Source organism: Echinops telfairi, unplaced genomic scaffold (assembly GCF_000313985.2).
Source record: "Echinops telfairi isolate 266 unplaced genomic scaffold, ASM31398v2 ScPeMD7_23;HRSCAF=83, whole genome shotgun sequence".
Classification (NCBI taxonomy): Eukaryota; Metazoa; Chordata; class Mammalia; order Afrosoricida; family Tenrecidae; genus Echinops; species Echinops telfairi.
The window spans coordinates 64,714,624-64,731,152 of NW_022103920.1; the positions used below are offsets into that span (position 1 = coordinate 64,714,624).

Sequence of the window (16,529 nt, forward strand, 5' to 3'; positions counted from 1 at the left end):
AGGTTTCTATGATTTTATAGCATTACTTTTTTGAAATATACCCTCATACATCATCTTGACAAAAACTTTTCCCTTGACCATGAGGGTCTGGAGAAAAAAGTCTCAGTAGTGCTAAGGAACTCGCAAAAGTAGTGATAGGAGTGATAGTGGACTCACGAAGGTACTAATTGGCAATGGTCCTGGTAGAAGACATCAAGGTCTTTTGAGAAACAATAAGTCAATAAGGGCTGAGCTAGAAAGAGGCAGGATTGCAACGTGACCTATAGTCGCTCTACTTGCACTCTGGAATTAGATTTAGTTCTCAATCAAAATAGGAGACACACATTGTGTTAGTCTGGGTAGATTAGAGAATCAAATTCATAGACACGCATATGTGTATAAGAAAGAGGTTTATATACAAGAGCAATTGAATATTGAGAAGACACCCCAGCCCAGCCTAGATCAAGTCCGTAAGTCTGATATTATCTGATACCAATCTGTAAATTCCTGTTCAGACTCACGCAACATGTGCAACGATGCTGAATGCCAGAAGATCACAGAGGAGTGGGTGGAAAGGCTTATGGATCCAGTGGCAGTGTAAGCATTTCAGCACTGGCAGGGGTCTCTACGTGGCTCCTTCAGCTTCAGGGCTCTGGTGTAGCTCCATGCGTCTTCTCAACAGGAATGTCTCTCAGGGAGTGTCTGCATGTCCCGCCTCTGGTGAGCTATTTATCTCCTTAGTGCCTCCATATTAGGTCATCAACTGCGACCTGGTTGACAAGCTAATTTCCACCCCTTTACTCTTAAGTCTCAAATTGACAACAGATTATGTAACTACCTCACACATCTAAATTTACATGTTTAAAATCACACTCATAATTTGAAAACAGTTTTAAAAAATCAGTTACAACCATGGCATCTTTTTTAGGCAGCAAGATGGTTCTTCTTGTTCTTTATCTGTAATGTCAGACCCAAGCTCTATTCTTTGAAGTCACTGTGTTAATGTGTCCCTATCTAGAACTATGACACCTAATGCAAATTTCCACTGACAGTTGGACAGTAACAATGCTTCAGGTGCATTGGCCTGGAATTGAATGCAGGTCATTCACATGGAAGGCAAGAATACTACCACTCCAACCGAACCCCAAATCATAAAGGAAATCAGACTTCTTGTTTGGATAGAGACTGGCAGAACCCCCAAGATTATAGTCCTTAGTCATCCTTCAGGTCTGGAATTGAACTTTCCTCATGTTAGAATAATCAACCACTTAAAATAAAGGGGGCAGCATTTACCCAAGTACAAAGTTGGGGGGTGGGAAGCGGGGAAGGGGAGGCACTGTTAGGAAAGACAGAGGGACCTGGAGAGGGACAGGAAACACAGGGAGGAAGCAGATCAGTGATGGTACATTGGAGGGAGTGCAACAAATGAACTGAGACAAAATGTGTATGAATTGTTGAAGGTAAAACTGATGATCTGCTTCGTAACCCCTCACCTAATTCACGATAAAACAGTTAAAATGGAATTCTATTCTGGAACCACCCATGCATTCCTTAGCTGGTCTTAATCCCATATAAAAGTTTTAAAAGTACAAGCTCACATAACAGTACAGTTATAAATCCTAACACTTTTTTTATATTTCAATTATTTTTTAATAATATAAACATAAGCAGAATGATTAAAGAAAAGTTGCGTTATAATATGGCTTCATTTCCTGTTTTCATTACTCATGAAAGTACAGTGAATGAAGCATGCTATATAATTACTATGTGTCAGAGATTCCTTTGGGCACTATCTACATTAAATGTGTAAGGCTATTTTAAAATTCAGTAGTTGCACCAGTGGCCGAGAGGAAGTTTTTCTTAGATGCACACTCAAGTTCCACTATAGAGTCCCTCTATTCTTTAGCTTCTAGTAATATCATGAACCGCCAAGCTAGTGAACGCATATTCAGGTTCACTATCTGCCAGTTCCTGTGCTAGGAGTTTCTGATGTATTCTTTTATTTAAATTTTCTAAGAATATAATGAATTTGATATGATTATTATCTCCATTTTACATGCCCAGTACCATATAACTAATGGCATATTTTTTGTATGTTTTTAAAAGTAGATTTTAGTTGGGGATAAAAGAATTCTGGTTCTTTATATTTGATAACTTTAGAATAACAAGAAATCACATGAAGGGTCCAGCATTGGAAACAGTGCCAGTTTGCAGCTGCCAATGGATTCTATATTGTTTCATACATTTCCTTTTTACTCTCTTGTAATTGCACCCACTGCTAAATGATTTAAGGAACCCTGGTAGGACAGTGGTTAAGCACTTACTGCTAACCCAGAAGTCATGGCTCAAGTCCACTCTGATATTATCCACATAATTCTACGAAAAGAATATACTAATATATTGGACCAATTCCTTATTGTTAGGAATTTAAGTAGGTATTCTCTACCTACTTTAAACACAAGCATCTAAAATATTACTTGTACTTCTGACCTTCAATTTTTGATGGTTAAAAAAAATAGCAGGCCTAGTAAAAACTTTGGACTAAATATCTATTGATCTGAATCTTAACCTCAAATTATTTACCGTGGAAGGCGACCTCAGAGGAATTAAATCAATTTTCTTCTTTCTACATAGGATTAACTGTCAGTTATCCCAGATATATGTCTGTGGACATTATTCTTGAATTTGATATTAGGAAAGGATTCCATAATCCCATGAGTACGATGTACTAGTACAGAGATTTGATGTTGGGAGCTCAGCTTTTGAAGCTCAACAGACTCTAGATCCAAATACCAGGGAAGTGACTTTGTCCCGGCCTTTGTCATTTCTCTCATTCTTGGTTTCTACCTGTTTTTCAGGGTTTCTATGAGGATTCCATGATATGACCTACATAAGGTGCCTGGCACAGTTCGAGTGCTGAACATACCTTAGTTCCTTTTATTTACCCTTGTCCTGTGGAATCCATAACTCTTTCTTGCATTTTTACTACAATGAGAAATAATCCAACAGCTATTTCTATGGCACAAAATATACCTGAAGGCTGTTACTAAGGACTTTGAACTGTTTCTCCCAACTAGACAAATCTAATTCATGTGGGTTTTTCCCCCCTAGAATCTACCTTCATAATTCTTTCTTAAGAGTGAGATTTTCCTACATGTTAGTCTCCCAAGTAGACTGAATATATTACTATTCTGGCCAGTGATGTACATGAGAAATTCCACCACACTGTATTTGTCATGCTGCTGCTACTATAGCAAGGATTTGGTGACTTCTTTACAAGAAATTAGTGTGTTTTTAGCAAAGGTTAATTTACAGACTGGCCATCATAACATGGGTGGCTGCTTTTCTATGCTGTTTACGTCCCATTACTTGCTTAGAAGCAGTTCACTCATTGTTTTAATTTGGTGCAATTAATTTGGATCTGTTTTCCAATGTCAAACCAATTGATTTTAATTCTGTGATCTTGCTATCTACATGCATAGTTCAGTTTCTACGTTATTGATTAACTTTAGAGGCAAATGAGTTCATGCGTACTTCCTCAGATCGCCATTAAATCAATACACATCTATGTAGTGCACTACAGCAGTAACATAGATATAAAATCTACCTCTTTTTAAAGCAATTTTCTTCTCATGGGAGTTAAGCAGCACTGACATTTTCTTCGGCTTTACATGTTTAAATAGATTTTAGTATGGCATCTGTGTGGATTATGAGTTTGTAGGCTTTGGCTCTGGAAGCTGTAATTACCAATGTTTGAAAGACATCTGTGAGGGTGAGGATATGGAGGAGATAAGTCAAAAGCAAGATATGTAATTACCATACCCTGTGTCCTATCAGGAACTCCGGATGTTTAAAGCAAATTAGGACCTTTAGGCATGCCCTCTCCTATCCTGGGTCCCATCAGGTCACCCTGAATGTATGTAATCAATCTCTCAGGCAGCTAAGTGTCCTCTCTAGCATACCTTGTTAACTCATAGGCTCTTCAAGAACCAAAGGGGTGAAGGGGAAATCCATTTCTCTTTACTACAAAGTTATCATATCCCTTACCCTCTTGCTCTAACAGCACTTTTTCTAGTATAGGAAGAACACTAGGCTAGGAGTCAGGAGCCCAGCCAAGCTGTGGGTCTCAGTTTCCCTCTTTACAAAATGATGTTAGTGTACCTGTCTGGATTACTTCATAGAATTCTGATCTCCAAAGATCATGAATATAGAAGAGGTTTGAAAATACTATGAAGTTTCTATAGAACCCAGGTAATAGAAGGGAGGCAAAAAAAAAAGAATCCTATAGAGTTATATACCATTTGGTTGGAATTTCGAACATCTGTTTCTGTTTCTATCTGTGGCTAAGTCCTGAACATGCTCATATATGTTTCAGATTTTTATAAGAGCACTGAAAGAACATCCATACTATGAATAGTGATGTCTTAGAAGTGTTGAGAGGATTGGCAAGATTCCTTGTCACTGATAATTGACAAAGAACTAATATTTTCAAGGACAAAGGTGGCTTAAATCTGCCTCAAAGCACTTGGCTTCCCCTAATTTTCTTAGAGTTTTTGTTTGTTTTCAAATAAAACCTCTGGCAGAATGTTCTAAGAACATTGAGATTTGACCCATGAGTAAGGAAAATTTATTCAAGGAAGCTAAATTTCTTTCTTCAATAATAAGTTTAAGTGCCTTGTTTATTTTGTGTGATGAAGTGACACTTGGCTAAATACCTTGTTGAGTAACATTGCTATGACAGAACTGGAGTTTATTTAGGACACTACCTCGCCCAAGGTGAGCAATTAGGGCAGGTATGTAAATTCAGTCCCCTGGGCTGTTGCACACCGTCTCACAAATAAGCAGTATTAGAAATGAAAGAACATGTGGGGTGTTTGGCACAGATGGAAATGAGAAGAAACGAGATGGGTAGGAGCAGCTTCCTGAAAGAATGAAGCAGGCTGAAGGGTGGCAGTAACAGTAACATAGCTGAAAATCAATTTTAACCAAAGTTGGCATTAGATTTTGTTAAAAACCAAAACGAAGCCTTTCCCCCCATGTAGTATCATAATGACTCTCTTATTTTAAATGTAGCCTGGAAGGGCTGTGTTTGCTCATGTGATCAGGTTTCTGAACTTCCCACACCTGGGGAAGTATCAGCTAATATTGATTTAGCACTAATTTATACCTGATGGTCAGGGCCAACTAGAATGGAGGAAAACTGGTACAAATTAATGGGGCCCTGTGGTCCCAGAAAGGAGTCTGAGGTCTAACTGTGTTGTATCACAATACAAATCACCCTTTCTGGGGGGACAGAAAAAAGATATTTGTCAGGAACCTGGATCCACTTGCAGCAGCTCTCCTGCTACTGTGCTAAACATCTCTTTTAAGAATGCTTGGAATGGATAATATCTAGTTACAGTCTTAAATTTAATATGTTTGGTTTATTAATTTGGGAGCTAAGCAAAGGAGAAGTGAAACAGGCTTTAAAATATGTGGCTCATTATTATATTATAAATATAACTGATTGCTACCCAATCAGATCCACTTACCCATTTTCAATTAAATTATCTCTAATAAATATCCATATAGTAGTCTTCTAATTTAACCACCACCATAGGCTCTTTAAAGAACCCTGATGGTGCAGCAGTTAAAATGCTCAACCGCCGAATGGAAGGTTAGTGATTTGAACCCACCAGGACACGGCTGTGGCAGTCTGCTTCTGCAAAGATGACAGATGGGGAACTCTATGGGGCAGCTCTACCGAGTCCTACAGGACAGCTGTGAGTCGACGGAGCCCCAATGAAGTGGGGTTTGTCAGGCTATTTGGAACTATAGAATTAGACACCAATTCAGTAAAAGGAATAGACCTCTTGTCCAGGTAGAATTCTTCAAGATGCTTGCTTTGTTTAATTTCCATGAATTACCTAATGTAAGTTATCAACCTTTCTCTGCATTTGGTGGAAAATTGAAGAATTATCTGGAACCTGCAACTATACTTGGTAAACTTGGATTTATTTCTAACCCAGTGTATGTCCCAGACTTGCTTTATCGTAAAAATAACACACACACACACACACACACACACACACACACACACACACACTCCTGCCCCTCTCTTAGTCCACACCTGCTGAATTAGACTTTCCAGGGAAGGGACCTGGTAATTGGTATTTTCAGCAAGGGCCCCATCTTTGGGAAACACAACTTTGTCTCCTTGTCACACTCCTTATGGTGTCAGAGTTCTTTGAGCCCCCAGACTCCCTTCTGACTACTCTTTTCAGTGATTGTCGTCTTTTCCTGCTCAATTTCACCTAAGAAATAAGGCATATTCCCATCAACCACACTGACATGGTTTCAAATAATCTCTCAAGAGATTCTGATCCTCCCCTTGGCAACCAATTTGTAAATGACATTGCTCTCTTTTGAAACAGCAACTTCATTTGTCAAACATCTTTGTTAGCAAGCATTTGGTTGCAAAAATTCATGCAAATAGTTGAAACAACAAGGAGGAATTTTAACATAAGACCAGAAGAAACTCTCACAGAAAATATAGTTGGACCAACAACAACCAATAAAACTACAACCCATAATGGTTGAACATCTGTAAACTAAGGAGTTTCTAGGTGGTATAAATAGCTAACTCCTCAGCTGCTAACCAAAAGGTTGGAGATTTGAGTCTATTCAGAGGTACCTTGTAAAGAAAGGCTTTGCTTTCGACTTGCAAAAAAATCTGATATTCAAAACCCTAGGGAGCACAGCTTGACTTTGATGGTAACTGGTAATGGCTACTGTGTTCCAGCAATGGCTATGTATTAAGTGATCAAGTACTGAACAAGAAACAAGGTCCTGTCCTTGAGACTTTACAATTAGTAAGGAAGGCTCACAATAAACAGATACACAAATGTGTATGTAGAGCTTGTAGTAAGCACTGTAGTTGAAATATACTGGCCTAGTGCTTCATTATTACAGATTATTAGTAAATGGGTGAGCTCTTAGAAAGGACTCTTGAAAGAGACGACATTGAAGCTGAGATCTGAACGATGTGAGGGAGTCAGGAGAATTCAGGAATGAAGGTCTGGAAGGAGTCTTTTAGGCTGAGACTACACCTATGTGACGGCTGGCATGAGATGATGTTTCAAGGGAAGTAAAAGAGGCTTTTGTGGCTGGGACATAAAGGTGAGTAGAGTACGACTAAATGGAGTTGAAGGCAGGAGCCAGTGCAAGTCAGGTCCTGTAAGTTATTTTAAGGGTTATCTTTCATTGTAATGGCATTGAATGTTTTGGAGTAGAGAAACAACATGGTCCAATATATTTCCAAGTTTTCCCTGACTGATGTATGAAAATAGAGTAAGACAGGCAAAACTAGAAGCCAGGAGACAAATTGGGCAGCAATAACTCATGTTAGAGGAAGATAGGCCTACTTTTCAGGGTGAACTAAAGAAGGTATGAAGGTATGAGTGGTGTGAGTGCCAATGAACCAAAAGACTGGTGGTATGGATGCACCCAGAGGCATCTAGGAAGAAAGGCCTGATGATCTATTTCCCCCAAAATCATAGCCCTTGAAACTTCATGGGCTCAGCTACTCTAAGGCACATGTGGGCAACTCAACAGCAACTGGCGTGGAGATTTCGCTGTTTATTTGTTAAAAGTGGCGAAGAACTCCTGGACAAGGTTGAGCAGCAGTGATTGTAGAAACAGGAGCTAGAGAAGGCAATTGCAGTGCCGTACATTCCAAGAACCGAGATTGTTTCAGGAAGCTGTGGACCAGACTCAGGAAGTTGAAAACTGCTTGCTAAGTTTTAGAACAGGTGGAAGTTCAAGGAATACCCATTGATTCTGCGAATACTATGGAAGCTCTTGGTACCCTGGACTAACATTTTTGGGCAGTATGACAGGGATAGAAGCCAGATTAGAGTACATCAAACAGGTAAATAGAGGTAATATGCAGACATCTCTTTCAAGAAGTGTAGCTATGAAGGAACCAGCGAGTGAGAAATACAGATGGAGAGGGATGGGATGAGAATATTATTTGTTTCTTTTTAATGTTAGGATGAGAGCATGTTCATACATTATTGAGAATAATCAAGACTTTGATAATGAAGGAGAGCATAAATGATGAAATGGAATCCTTGAGACGTGAAAAGAGAAATTGAAATCTCAAATACAGAAGTTGACTCTTGATAGGAGAAAACTGATCACATGTTACATAAAAGAAGAAACAGATCCAAATGCCAATAGATTTGTAGGCTAGATGGTGGGAATACATTGAAGTTGTGTTGGCAGGGATAGGGCAGGAGAGGGGGTTGCTTTGTTGAAGAATTGAAGAAAAAAGATATGACCTCAAGGGAAAGTGAACTTATTCTCAGGGTCTCTTCTGCTTCCCATCCACATGGTCTCATTTCTCCTCTAAGTTACTTCTATTATTATTATTATTCTGCTCACAAGACTGGTTTTCTTTATTTTTCTGTACCCATGACATGTTCAGTCCTACCCTTAAGAGAATATACGTTTTCTAACCATATTCCCGGGGAGAAAACAACTGACTTAACTATATAGTTAATTGACCAACGGGGGTCCAATCAACGAAGTCAAAGGAGTAAGGTCATTCTGTATAAACACAGCTCTCAGGCCCATCCCCTGTGTGTGCTTTAGGTGGAGGGTTGGTTCCAGAGAAGGCAGGTGTGATCTTGCCAGATATCCTAAAAGGCATCTACCAAATGGGCCCTTGTCTTCTGAAACACTGAACTCTTTCAATGCTCATTTAAAAAGTGTTCCATTTTTGCCCTCTTTTCTAACTTTTGGCTGGTTGTTTTAGGCCCCTTCCTCATGCACTAAAGTACAAATTATCCTAAATTTTCCCCTGTCCTTTTGTAATTATTATATTCTCCCTTGTTGACTTCATGTGTACCCCTAGTTTCAGCTACCATCTGTATGTACATGGATAACCCCTACATCCATAAACGTGTTCTTGCTTATTTCACTTTCATTGATAACTTGCTTCTATTTGAATCGCCTCTGGTTCTTTTATTGATAGCTAAACTCATTCTCCTCTTCTCTTGGCTGCCCTGTTGCTGCTAATACCACCACTATCCTCCCAGATCTCCAAGTCTGAAACTTCAGAGCTGTCCAACCTCTTCTTTCAAGATCCAAATACACAGCAGCTGAGAAGGACCCTCATTTGCAGCTTTTTCTCCTCTCCACTACCTTTTTGACATTCACCTGGCTTTCATTACCTAGTCTCAGCTGGACTATTTTCAAAGCTTCTTAAGTTATCTTCTGGCCTTCTCTCTCCAATCCAATTTGTAAGCTCTTCATAAAGATCAGCTCCAGTCATGTTCTCCCCACTTGCTAAAGAATCTTCAGTTGGCTCTTCACTGCCTACTCATGAAGTCTTGGTCTGTTGGCCACCAGTTTTGGAGAGCCTTCTTTTGTGGAAAACTTATTCTTTAAGCACTTTAATCTTTATCTTTAGGCATATGTATTACCCTTAGTAGACTACCGTTTACTAGAATGTGAGAACAGGTGTGCTCTACAGAGTGTAGGTTCTGACACTGAAGAGGAATTGAATAAGTCGATGAGGAATTCTTAAGCCTTGATGCTAGCACTGCTGCTACTAAACTCACCGACAGGTGTATTAGGACCACCACTGTCCCAGTCCTCAAGAAGCAAGGTAAGCATAGGTTAACTGATGCTAATTTATGAAACTATAGTGAAGAGTGTCACCTGGTTTTCACCACAGCAGATACTGTGGCTAGGTATGGCTGCTATCTCTCTCTTTCCCAACCCCACAGCACCTTCCTATAGAATCAAAGCCTCTTTTCAAATATGCAATCCCTGACAGGGGCACAGAGCCCAGTAAATAAGGTGAACCTTGGCTTACTGTACTCACTTCCCAACATGTAGTGAACAGTTTTTGGTGAAACTCATATGAAATTGTTCACTGAAGGTTAGTAAATTAGCACAAGCAAACCCACAATTTCCTTGTTTAGTTTGTAACACATCCTTGCATGCCATTGTATCAATACGGGACTTTCCAATAAGGTGGTAGGTAGGACAGTCTGAAAATTGTGTGCTTCAAAACAAGCACACGAAAAAGACATTTCTCTCGTTAAGCAGTGCTGATAAATGGCTTAAGCCTTAACTGTCCCTCAAAATACTTAACTCCTGTGGTAAAGTGGGGAATGAATTCAGCCACATAGGAAATCAATTAATGACCTACTTTCATTATTTATAAGCTCTCATTTAAAAAAATAACAACACCATGGGAGTCAAGCATACTCCTTCCATCAAATATCTACCATTTGCATGTATTGTTAGCACAGTGTGTGGAAGAAAACAGCTGCAACATCAGCACCTGGAATGAGTGAGGATACTCTCTCTGTTCTTCGGTCCCAACTCTGCAACTTCTAAGTGAGCTGACTCTGTGGTTAAATAGTGCAAACCTACTTATGTACCAGCTGAGGGGTGTCTCACCACCATCATAGTTTACAAGTGCAATTTCCGTGAAGGTGTGAGCCTGAAAAATTGGTGATATTTATCACCACATTCTATCCTTATAGAGAGGATTGCATCTATATTCTTTTGATGTCCTTGCCAGTTAAAAATAAGACACTCTTTTTTTCTATAGCTTATGAGATTTCAGAAATAAAACAAAAACGTTTTTCATCATTTACCTATCATGTCTTTTTCTACTTAATGAAATATCCTTTTTCAGTTCCTTTACACGGCCTCTTGAGAATAGCTGTTTATAACACTAACATAGAATCAACTACCAATGGGTAGATGTCACTCCCTAACTGATTCTTCTCAACTGTCACTATTTCTTTCAGTTGTCCTTTTTTTCTGTAAAGTTCAGCTGTCTTTTCTCCACTACCAATTCTTTTTTTTTTTCTTTCCAATTTCAATTTCTGATGAGCCTCCAGAAGGCATATGGACTAATATTTTTCATTTTGCTTATGGACCATAATACTGTTTTCTTCTCTCTTTTTTTTTTGAACTTTTTAATTGTGGCTTTGGAGACAGTGTGAAGAGCAGATTAGTTTCCCATGTAACAATTTATACACATTTTGTGACATTGGTTGCAACCTCCAAAATGTAACAGCACTCTATCCACTGGCCTCCTATGTTCCCCAGTTAACGACACGCCATTCACTTCCTCCCTGTGTTCCCCACTTGCATTCTGCCTTCTAGGCTGTGTGGTTGATTGTTCTCGGGAATACACTCCTCCCTGCTGTTATTATTCATTTTGATAGGCCTGTCGATTATTTGACTGAAAGTTCATCTCCAGGGTTGGGATTAGTTGCTGGTTTGAAGGGTGCCTACGGGCCATAGGCCTGGGTGTTCCACTAATCTCTATCAGATCAGTAAGTCCTGTCGTGTATGGTTTTGAGCTTGTTTTGCCTTTTCCCCTCCCACTCTATACAGGACCTTCTATTGTCATCTCAATCAGAGTGGTCAGCAGTGGTATCAGGGCACCATCTAGTTGTTTTGGTCTCATAGTAGAGGCTGTGGTTCAAATATTACATCATCCCTTTGTACCAATTATTCCCCTGAGTTTTGAATCATCTTTGTTTCAGATAGAGATCAATAGTTACCCCTTAAAATCCTAGTTGCTATTCACCAAAACAGCTCAATGACTCATTCCCTCTAAGTGTTTGGTCATGGCTTAAGACGCTTTTAGAACTTTGCCCTTGTATGTGCTACTCTATCTATGAGTATATTTGCAATACTTAGAAAATATATATAGATATATATTCTCTCCCATACATATACTCGTGAGTATATTACCATTCATTTTTCCACATATGTTCAGCTTGTCTGTCTATGAACCTTCTCAAATTATTGTTATTCCAGCTATTGTGGGATTGTGTAATATTTTATATTTATCTTTGTTGTCTTTACCACAATGCAATTTTCAATGTCTTCTTTTGCCTGGATTGTGTTGACTGACTACCCTCTTCGGTAATCTATCACTTTTACATTCCCCCCAAGTTAATGTGTTTCCCTTTTCCCGCCTAGTCAGGATTCTCCTTCCCTTCACATGCTGTTCCTGGTAACCACCAACAAAGTTTCTCTGTGTGAATCTTTTCTTGCCTCTTTAATAATAGAGGTCTCATACATTATTTGTCCTTTTGTGATGGACTAATTACATATAACATCACCTCCAGGTTCATTCATATTATGAAGTGTTTTGTGGATTCTTCTTCAGTCTTTAACATTACATATTATTCTATTGTGTATGTACCATAGTCTGTTAACCCAGTCATCCACGGATGAGCACTTCGGTTGCATCTTCTTGCTTCTATGAAAAATTCTGTGACAAACATGAATGTGCATGTATCTACCCATGTCACAATTCTAATTTATCTAGGATATATACTGAGTATACTGATAGCTGGATCATATGGCATTTCTATTTACAACTTTTTAAGGAAGTAACATTCCATTGTCTACAATGATTTCACCATTTAAAAAGTTCACCAGCAGTTTTATAAGCATTGCAAAAAAAATTTCCCCAGCCTCTAGGTGCTCTTATTACTCATTTAGAGAAGTCTTTTGATGCAAATACCAGTTTTTAGGAGATTTCAGTTATCTAGCTTATTTTCTGCTGTTTGTACATTTTTAGTTATGCTTGATAAGACTTTGCCATGTATTGAAATACTTAGATTTACCCTTGTTTTTTTGATCCACACTGAGTTAGTTTTTAAAGATATATTTTGAGATAAGGATCCTGTTTCATTTATTGTAAATAGGTATCCAATTTTGCTGGCACCCCATTTGTTAAAGAGACTGTCACTACCTTATTTAGTGGATTTTAGCCAATTGTCAAATATCAGCTGTCTATAGGTGAATGGATTTACTGTTGGGCTCTCAAGCTTCTTCCATTTGTCTGTGTCTCCGGTGTTGGGCTAGTCTGATTTCCATGGGTAGGTTTTGAGGTCAAGAAGTGTGAGGCCTCCTGTTTTGTTCTTCTTTATTTGTACTTTGCTTTTGCTTCATAGAAACCTCTTTCTTTTCTATAAGAGGTTGCTGATTAGTTTTACCATCTCTTTAAAGAATGTAGGAATCTGGGCCGGGATTGCACTATTTTTGTAGATGGCTTTGGATAGTATCAGCATTTTCATAATGTTGTCTTCCTATCCATAACACAATTATAACTTGTTATTCATGTGTTTTTTTTATATAGGTCTATTTTGGTTTCTTGTAGTAGGATTTTATAGCTTTCTCTGTATGTCTTTTGTATCTCTGCTAAGATATATTCTTAAGTATTTTATCTTTTAGGTGGCTATTATATATTGTGCTGTTTTCCTGGTTTCCTTTTCAGAGTTCTCTGTTAATGTAGAAGAATCTGCTGATTTTTTTTTAAGTTCCTGGAAAAACTAAATTATCTTTATAAAAACAATTTTTTAAAGAGGACATTTCTTAAGTCTTAGATGAGAAAAAGACAAGACAACCACAGATATATCATCCTGATGAGGGAGACCATTAGCACTAGGCCAAAATGGGAACCAAGGATATAAGAGGTCAAGGAAAATATCACAAAAAGATGGTTGGTGGATCAATACAGCATTGTCACCAGTAAGCCCCCTGAAACGGTATTGGGGCCATGTTTGGGACATATACATTATGTTAGACAGAGACCCTAATTAATCATTTGGTTCAGGGGCTTCCCACGGGCAATTAGAGCACGATTAAGACTCTGTAACCCCCAGTACATTGATCTCTATCAAGGACACACCCAGGTAAGGGAGATAGCCCCTTCCTAGTTTGATCAAGGGATAGAGGTTATCCACTTTGTTCATATAGGTTGAAAACATATGGTGAGAAGATACAAACTTGACCTACACCTTTCCTGCTTTTAAACCACACAGTATGCCCTTGTTCTGTTCCCACAACTGCCTTTTGATCTGTGTACAGTTTCTGCATGACAAAAATGAAGTGTTCTGGAATTCTTACGGCTACCAATAGTTTGTTATGATCCACACTGTCTATATATCCTTTGCATAGTCTATAAAACAGATAGACATCTTTCTGGTATTTTCTGTTTTCAGCCATGATCCGTTTGAAATCAGCACTGATAGCTCTTGTTCCATGTCCATGTAATCTAAGCGACAATTTAGAAACTTACCAGCATTTTTCAAAGCTTTACATATTTTTGCTTGTTCATACTATGCGTATTTTTACTCTTCTGAAGACATCACCGTTGTTTTCACTGCTTTTACTTGTGAAAGAATGGAATTTCCTAATGAGCAATTTTAGTCTTTATAAGAAAAAACTAACACAAGATGTCAGATAGATTATACCAAACGTGAATGAAATACTTACCCCATTTATCTTTAAAATGTGTTACTTTAGAAATCAAAACCACAGAGGGTTGTTTTCACTGGGGAAATATTTTGCATTATAAGGGAACATATCCCACAAGTGAGATCTGTAAAGTTTTGTAAATACCCTAACAATCACAACTTGAAGCTCTGAGGTAGTAGAGCAGAGGGTCACTCACAAACTGCGTTGGTGAGATTTCTAGCTCTCCACTTTCTAGCAGGATATTTAACCTCTTTGTGCTTCAGATGAGAACACAGTAGGGATAAAGATCAAATCTACTCTGTGGATTACTGAGAGGATTAAATGAGTTTACACAGGGAACATCCTTGGAGCAGTTGTGGGTGCTTGGTGAATGTTCCATAGACGTTAGCTATTATTTTGGAGTGGCAAAGTAAGAAACTTTCAGTAATTTTGATGGGCTGAAATACTGTGCAATTTTTGCACTTACTGGGTTGCATTACTTTTCTTTTTCTTTCTTTTTTTTACAGACTAAGTCTACCTTCTGGTCTTAGAACACAAGGAAGCAGAGTTTCACTCCGTTGAGTGAAACTGCCTCCTGCTGCAGATAGTGCCCGGCATCAGAGGTAGTGTGTCAGTTGTGCAGACATCGGTAGATTATTCTGGGATCTCACTTTTCTTTTTTTACCTCGTGAAAGTTAATGGAAGATAACTGGCGCAGACCCAGTCTAAAGTTTAAAAATGCAGGTGAAAGTTGGACACCGATTAAGGAAGACCAAAGATGAAGTCATGTATTTGAATTATGCTGGAGAAGAATATTGAAAGTACCATGGATTGCCAGAAGAACAAACAAGCCTGTCTTGGAAGAAGTACAGTCAGAATGTTTTTTAAAGGCAAGAGTGGTGAGAATTTGGACATGTGGTCAAAAGAGACCATTCTTTGGAGAAAGACATCATGCTTAGTAGAGGAGCATGGAAAAAGAGGAAGATCTTCAATAAAATGGATCTGCAAGGTGGCTGCAACAATGGGCTTAGGCATAGGAACAATTGTGAGGATGGTGCAGGGACAGGCAGGGTTTCCTTTGTTGTACACAAGGCTGCTATGAGTCAGAGAGACACCGATCAACAACCACCAGATCTAAAACCTTGATTTATTGTGAGGCAGGCTTAAGATTTTAATAGCTATTCAAAACCTTTGTACCGCTTCAGTTGCATTACAGAACAAAAAGAGAATTGACCCCAGTGGATTTCCACATACATCTGGTATTTATTCTTCCCAAGAGGCTGCTCTGAGAAGAATCAACGATGCGTCCCCCGTGAATACACTCAACAGAATGCATATGATGTAAAATTCCCTGTTGACCCATGCAATACTAGAGTAGAAGATTTCATTATTTCATTTCACTGTTAACTACAAATGTTAGGATGGGTTAGAAAATGACAGTCCTTTTGAGCACCTAGGTTCCAGACATTGCTCCTGGTCACTCTATTAATTATGCTAAGCATCCTAAGTTGTTTTGACTAGTGTACTAGCCATGAAACCTCAGATTGTGAAAACTACAGGGAACGGAATGGATCTTCCGGGCTCTTAACTTTAAAACATCCCAACTTGTATATTTGCCTTAGTGTTTTCTGCAAGTAGCGCCTGCCCAAGGAGGAGGAGCACTTGCAACCTGCTTAAAGGGACGTGCGCGTGTCTGGGCACGCACAGGACACACACACGGACCCACTTTCCTAGGGCGGCCCAATCAAAGTCTCCCTCTTACCTCTGAGGCTGTCAACTCTCACGCCCCTCCGGGTGAGCCCAGCCCCCTCCTCACGCTTCCACTCCCTCACGCTCCGCCCAAAAGGTAAGACGCACCAGTTTCACTGGCGAATGCAGCTCTCACTCCTACTCTGCAGCCAATCACTCCAGGGCTGGTGGAGAAGAGCGTAGCCAATGGGAAAACTCGTTGCGGCAGCTGCCGGGTCCCAAACGCCGGGAGGCGGTGCCGAGGGGGGGGGGCGGGGATTAGTTGCCGCTTGGAGTGAGGAGCCGGCAGAACACTCGGCGGCGCTCGCTGTGGCTGGGGCTTCCGTGGAGTGCTCGGCACCTCGAGGCCCCTCTTCTCCCTTAGTCCCTAGAAGTAGGGGCCCCAGCTCGCCGTCCAGTTGCCGGGTTCTTCAGCGCGTGCAACCCCACAAGGGCTGAGGAGGCTGCGAGTTCCGTACGGTTGCCCTGCTTCCCTGTCAGTGCGATGCCCGGAGCGGAGGCGGCGGCGGCGGCGGCCCGGGGGTCGTGGCGGA

At 39.8% G+C, this 16,529-nt stretch overlaps 1 protein-coding gene across 1 annotated transcript in view; it reads left to right on the forward strand.

Moving 5' to 3' along the window:
- The first annotated feature begins 14,820 nt into the window (after positions 1 to 14,820).
- Positions 14,821 to 16,529, forward strand: part of GLCCI1 (glucocorticoid induced 1) — a 103,711-nt gene continuing 102,002 nt past the window's right edge. Inside the window, exon 1 of the mRNA XM_045288953.1 lies at positions 14,821 to 14,870. The gene's annotated coding sequence lies outside the window, so the exon portion shown is untranslated. The remainder of the gene's footprint in view (positions 14,871 to 16,529) is intronic.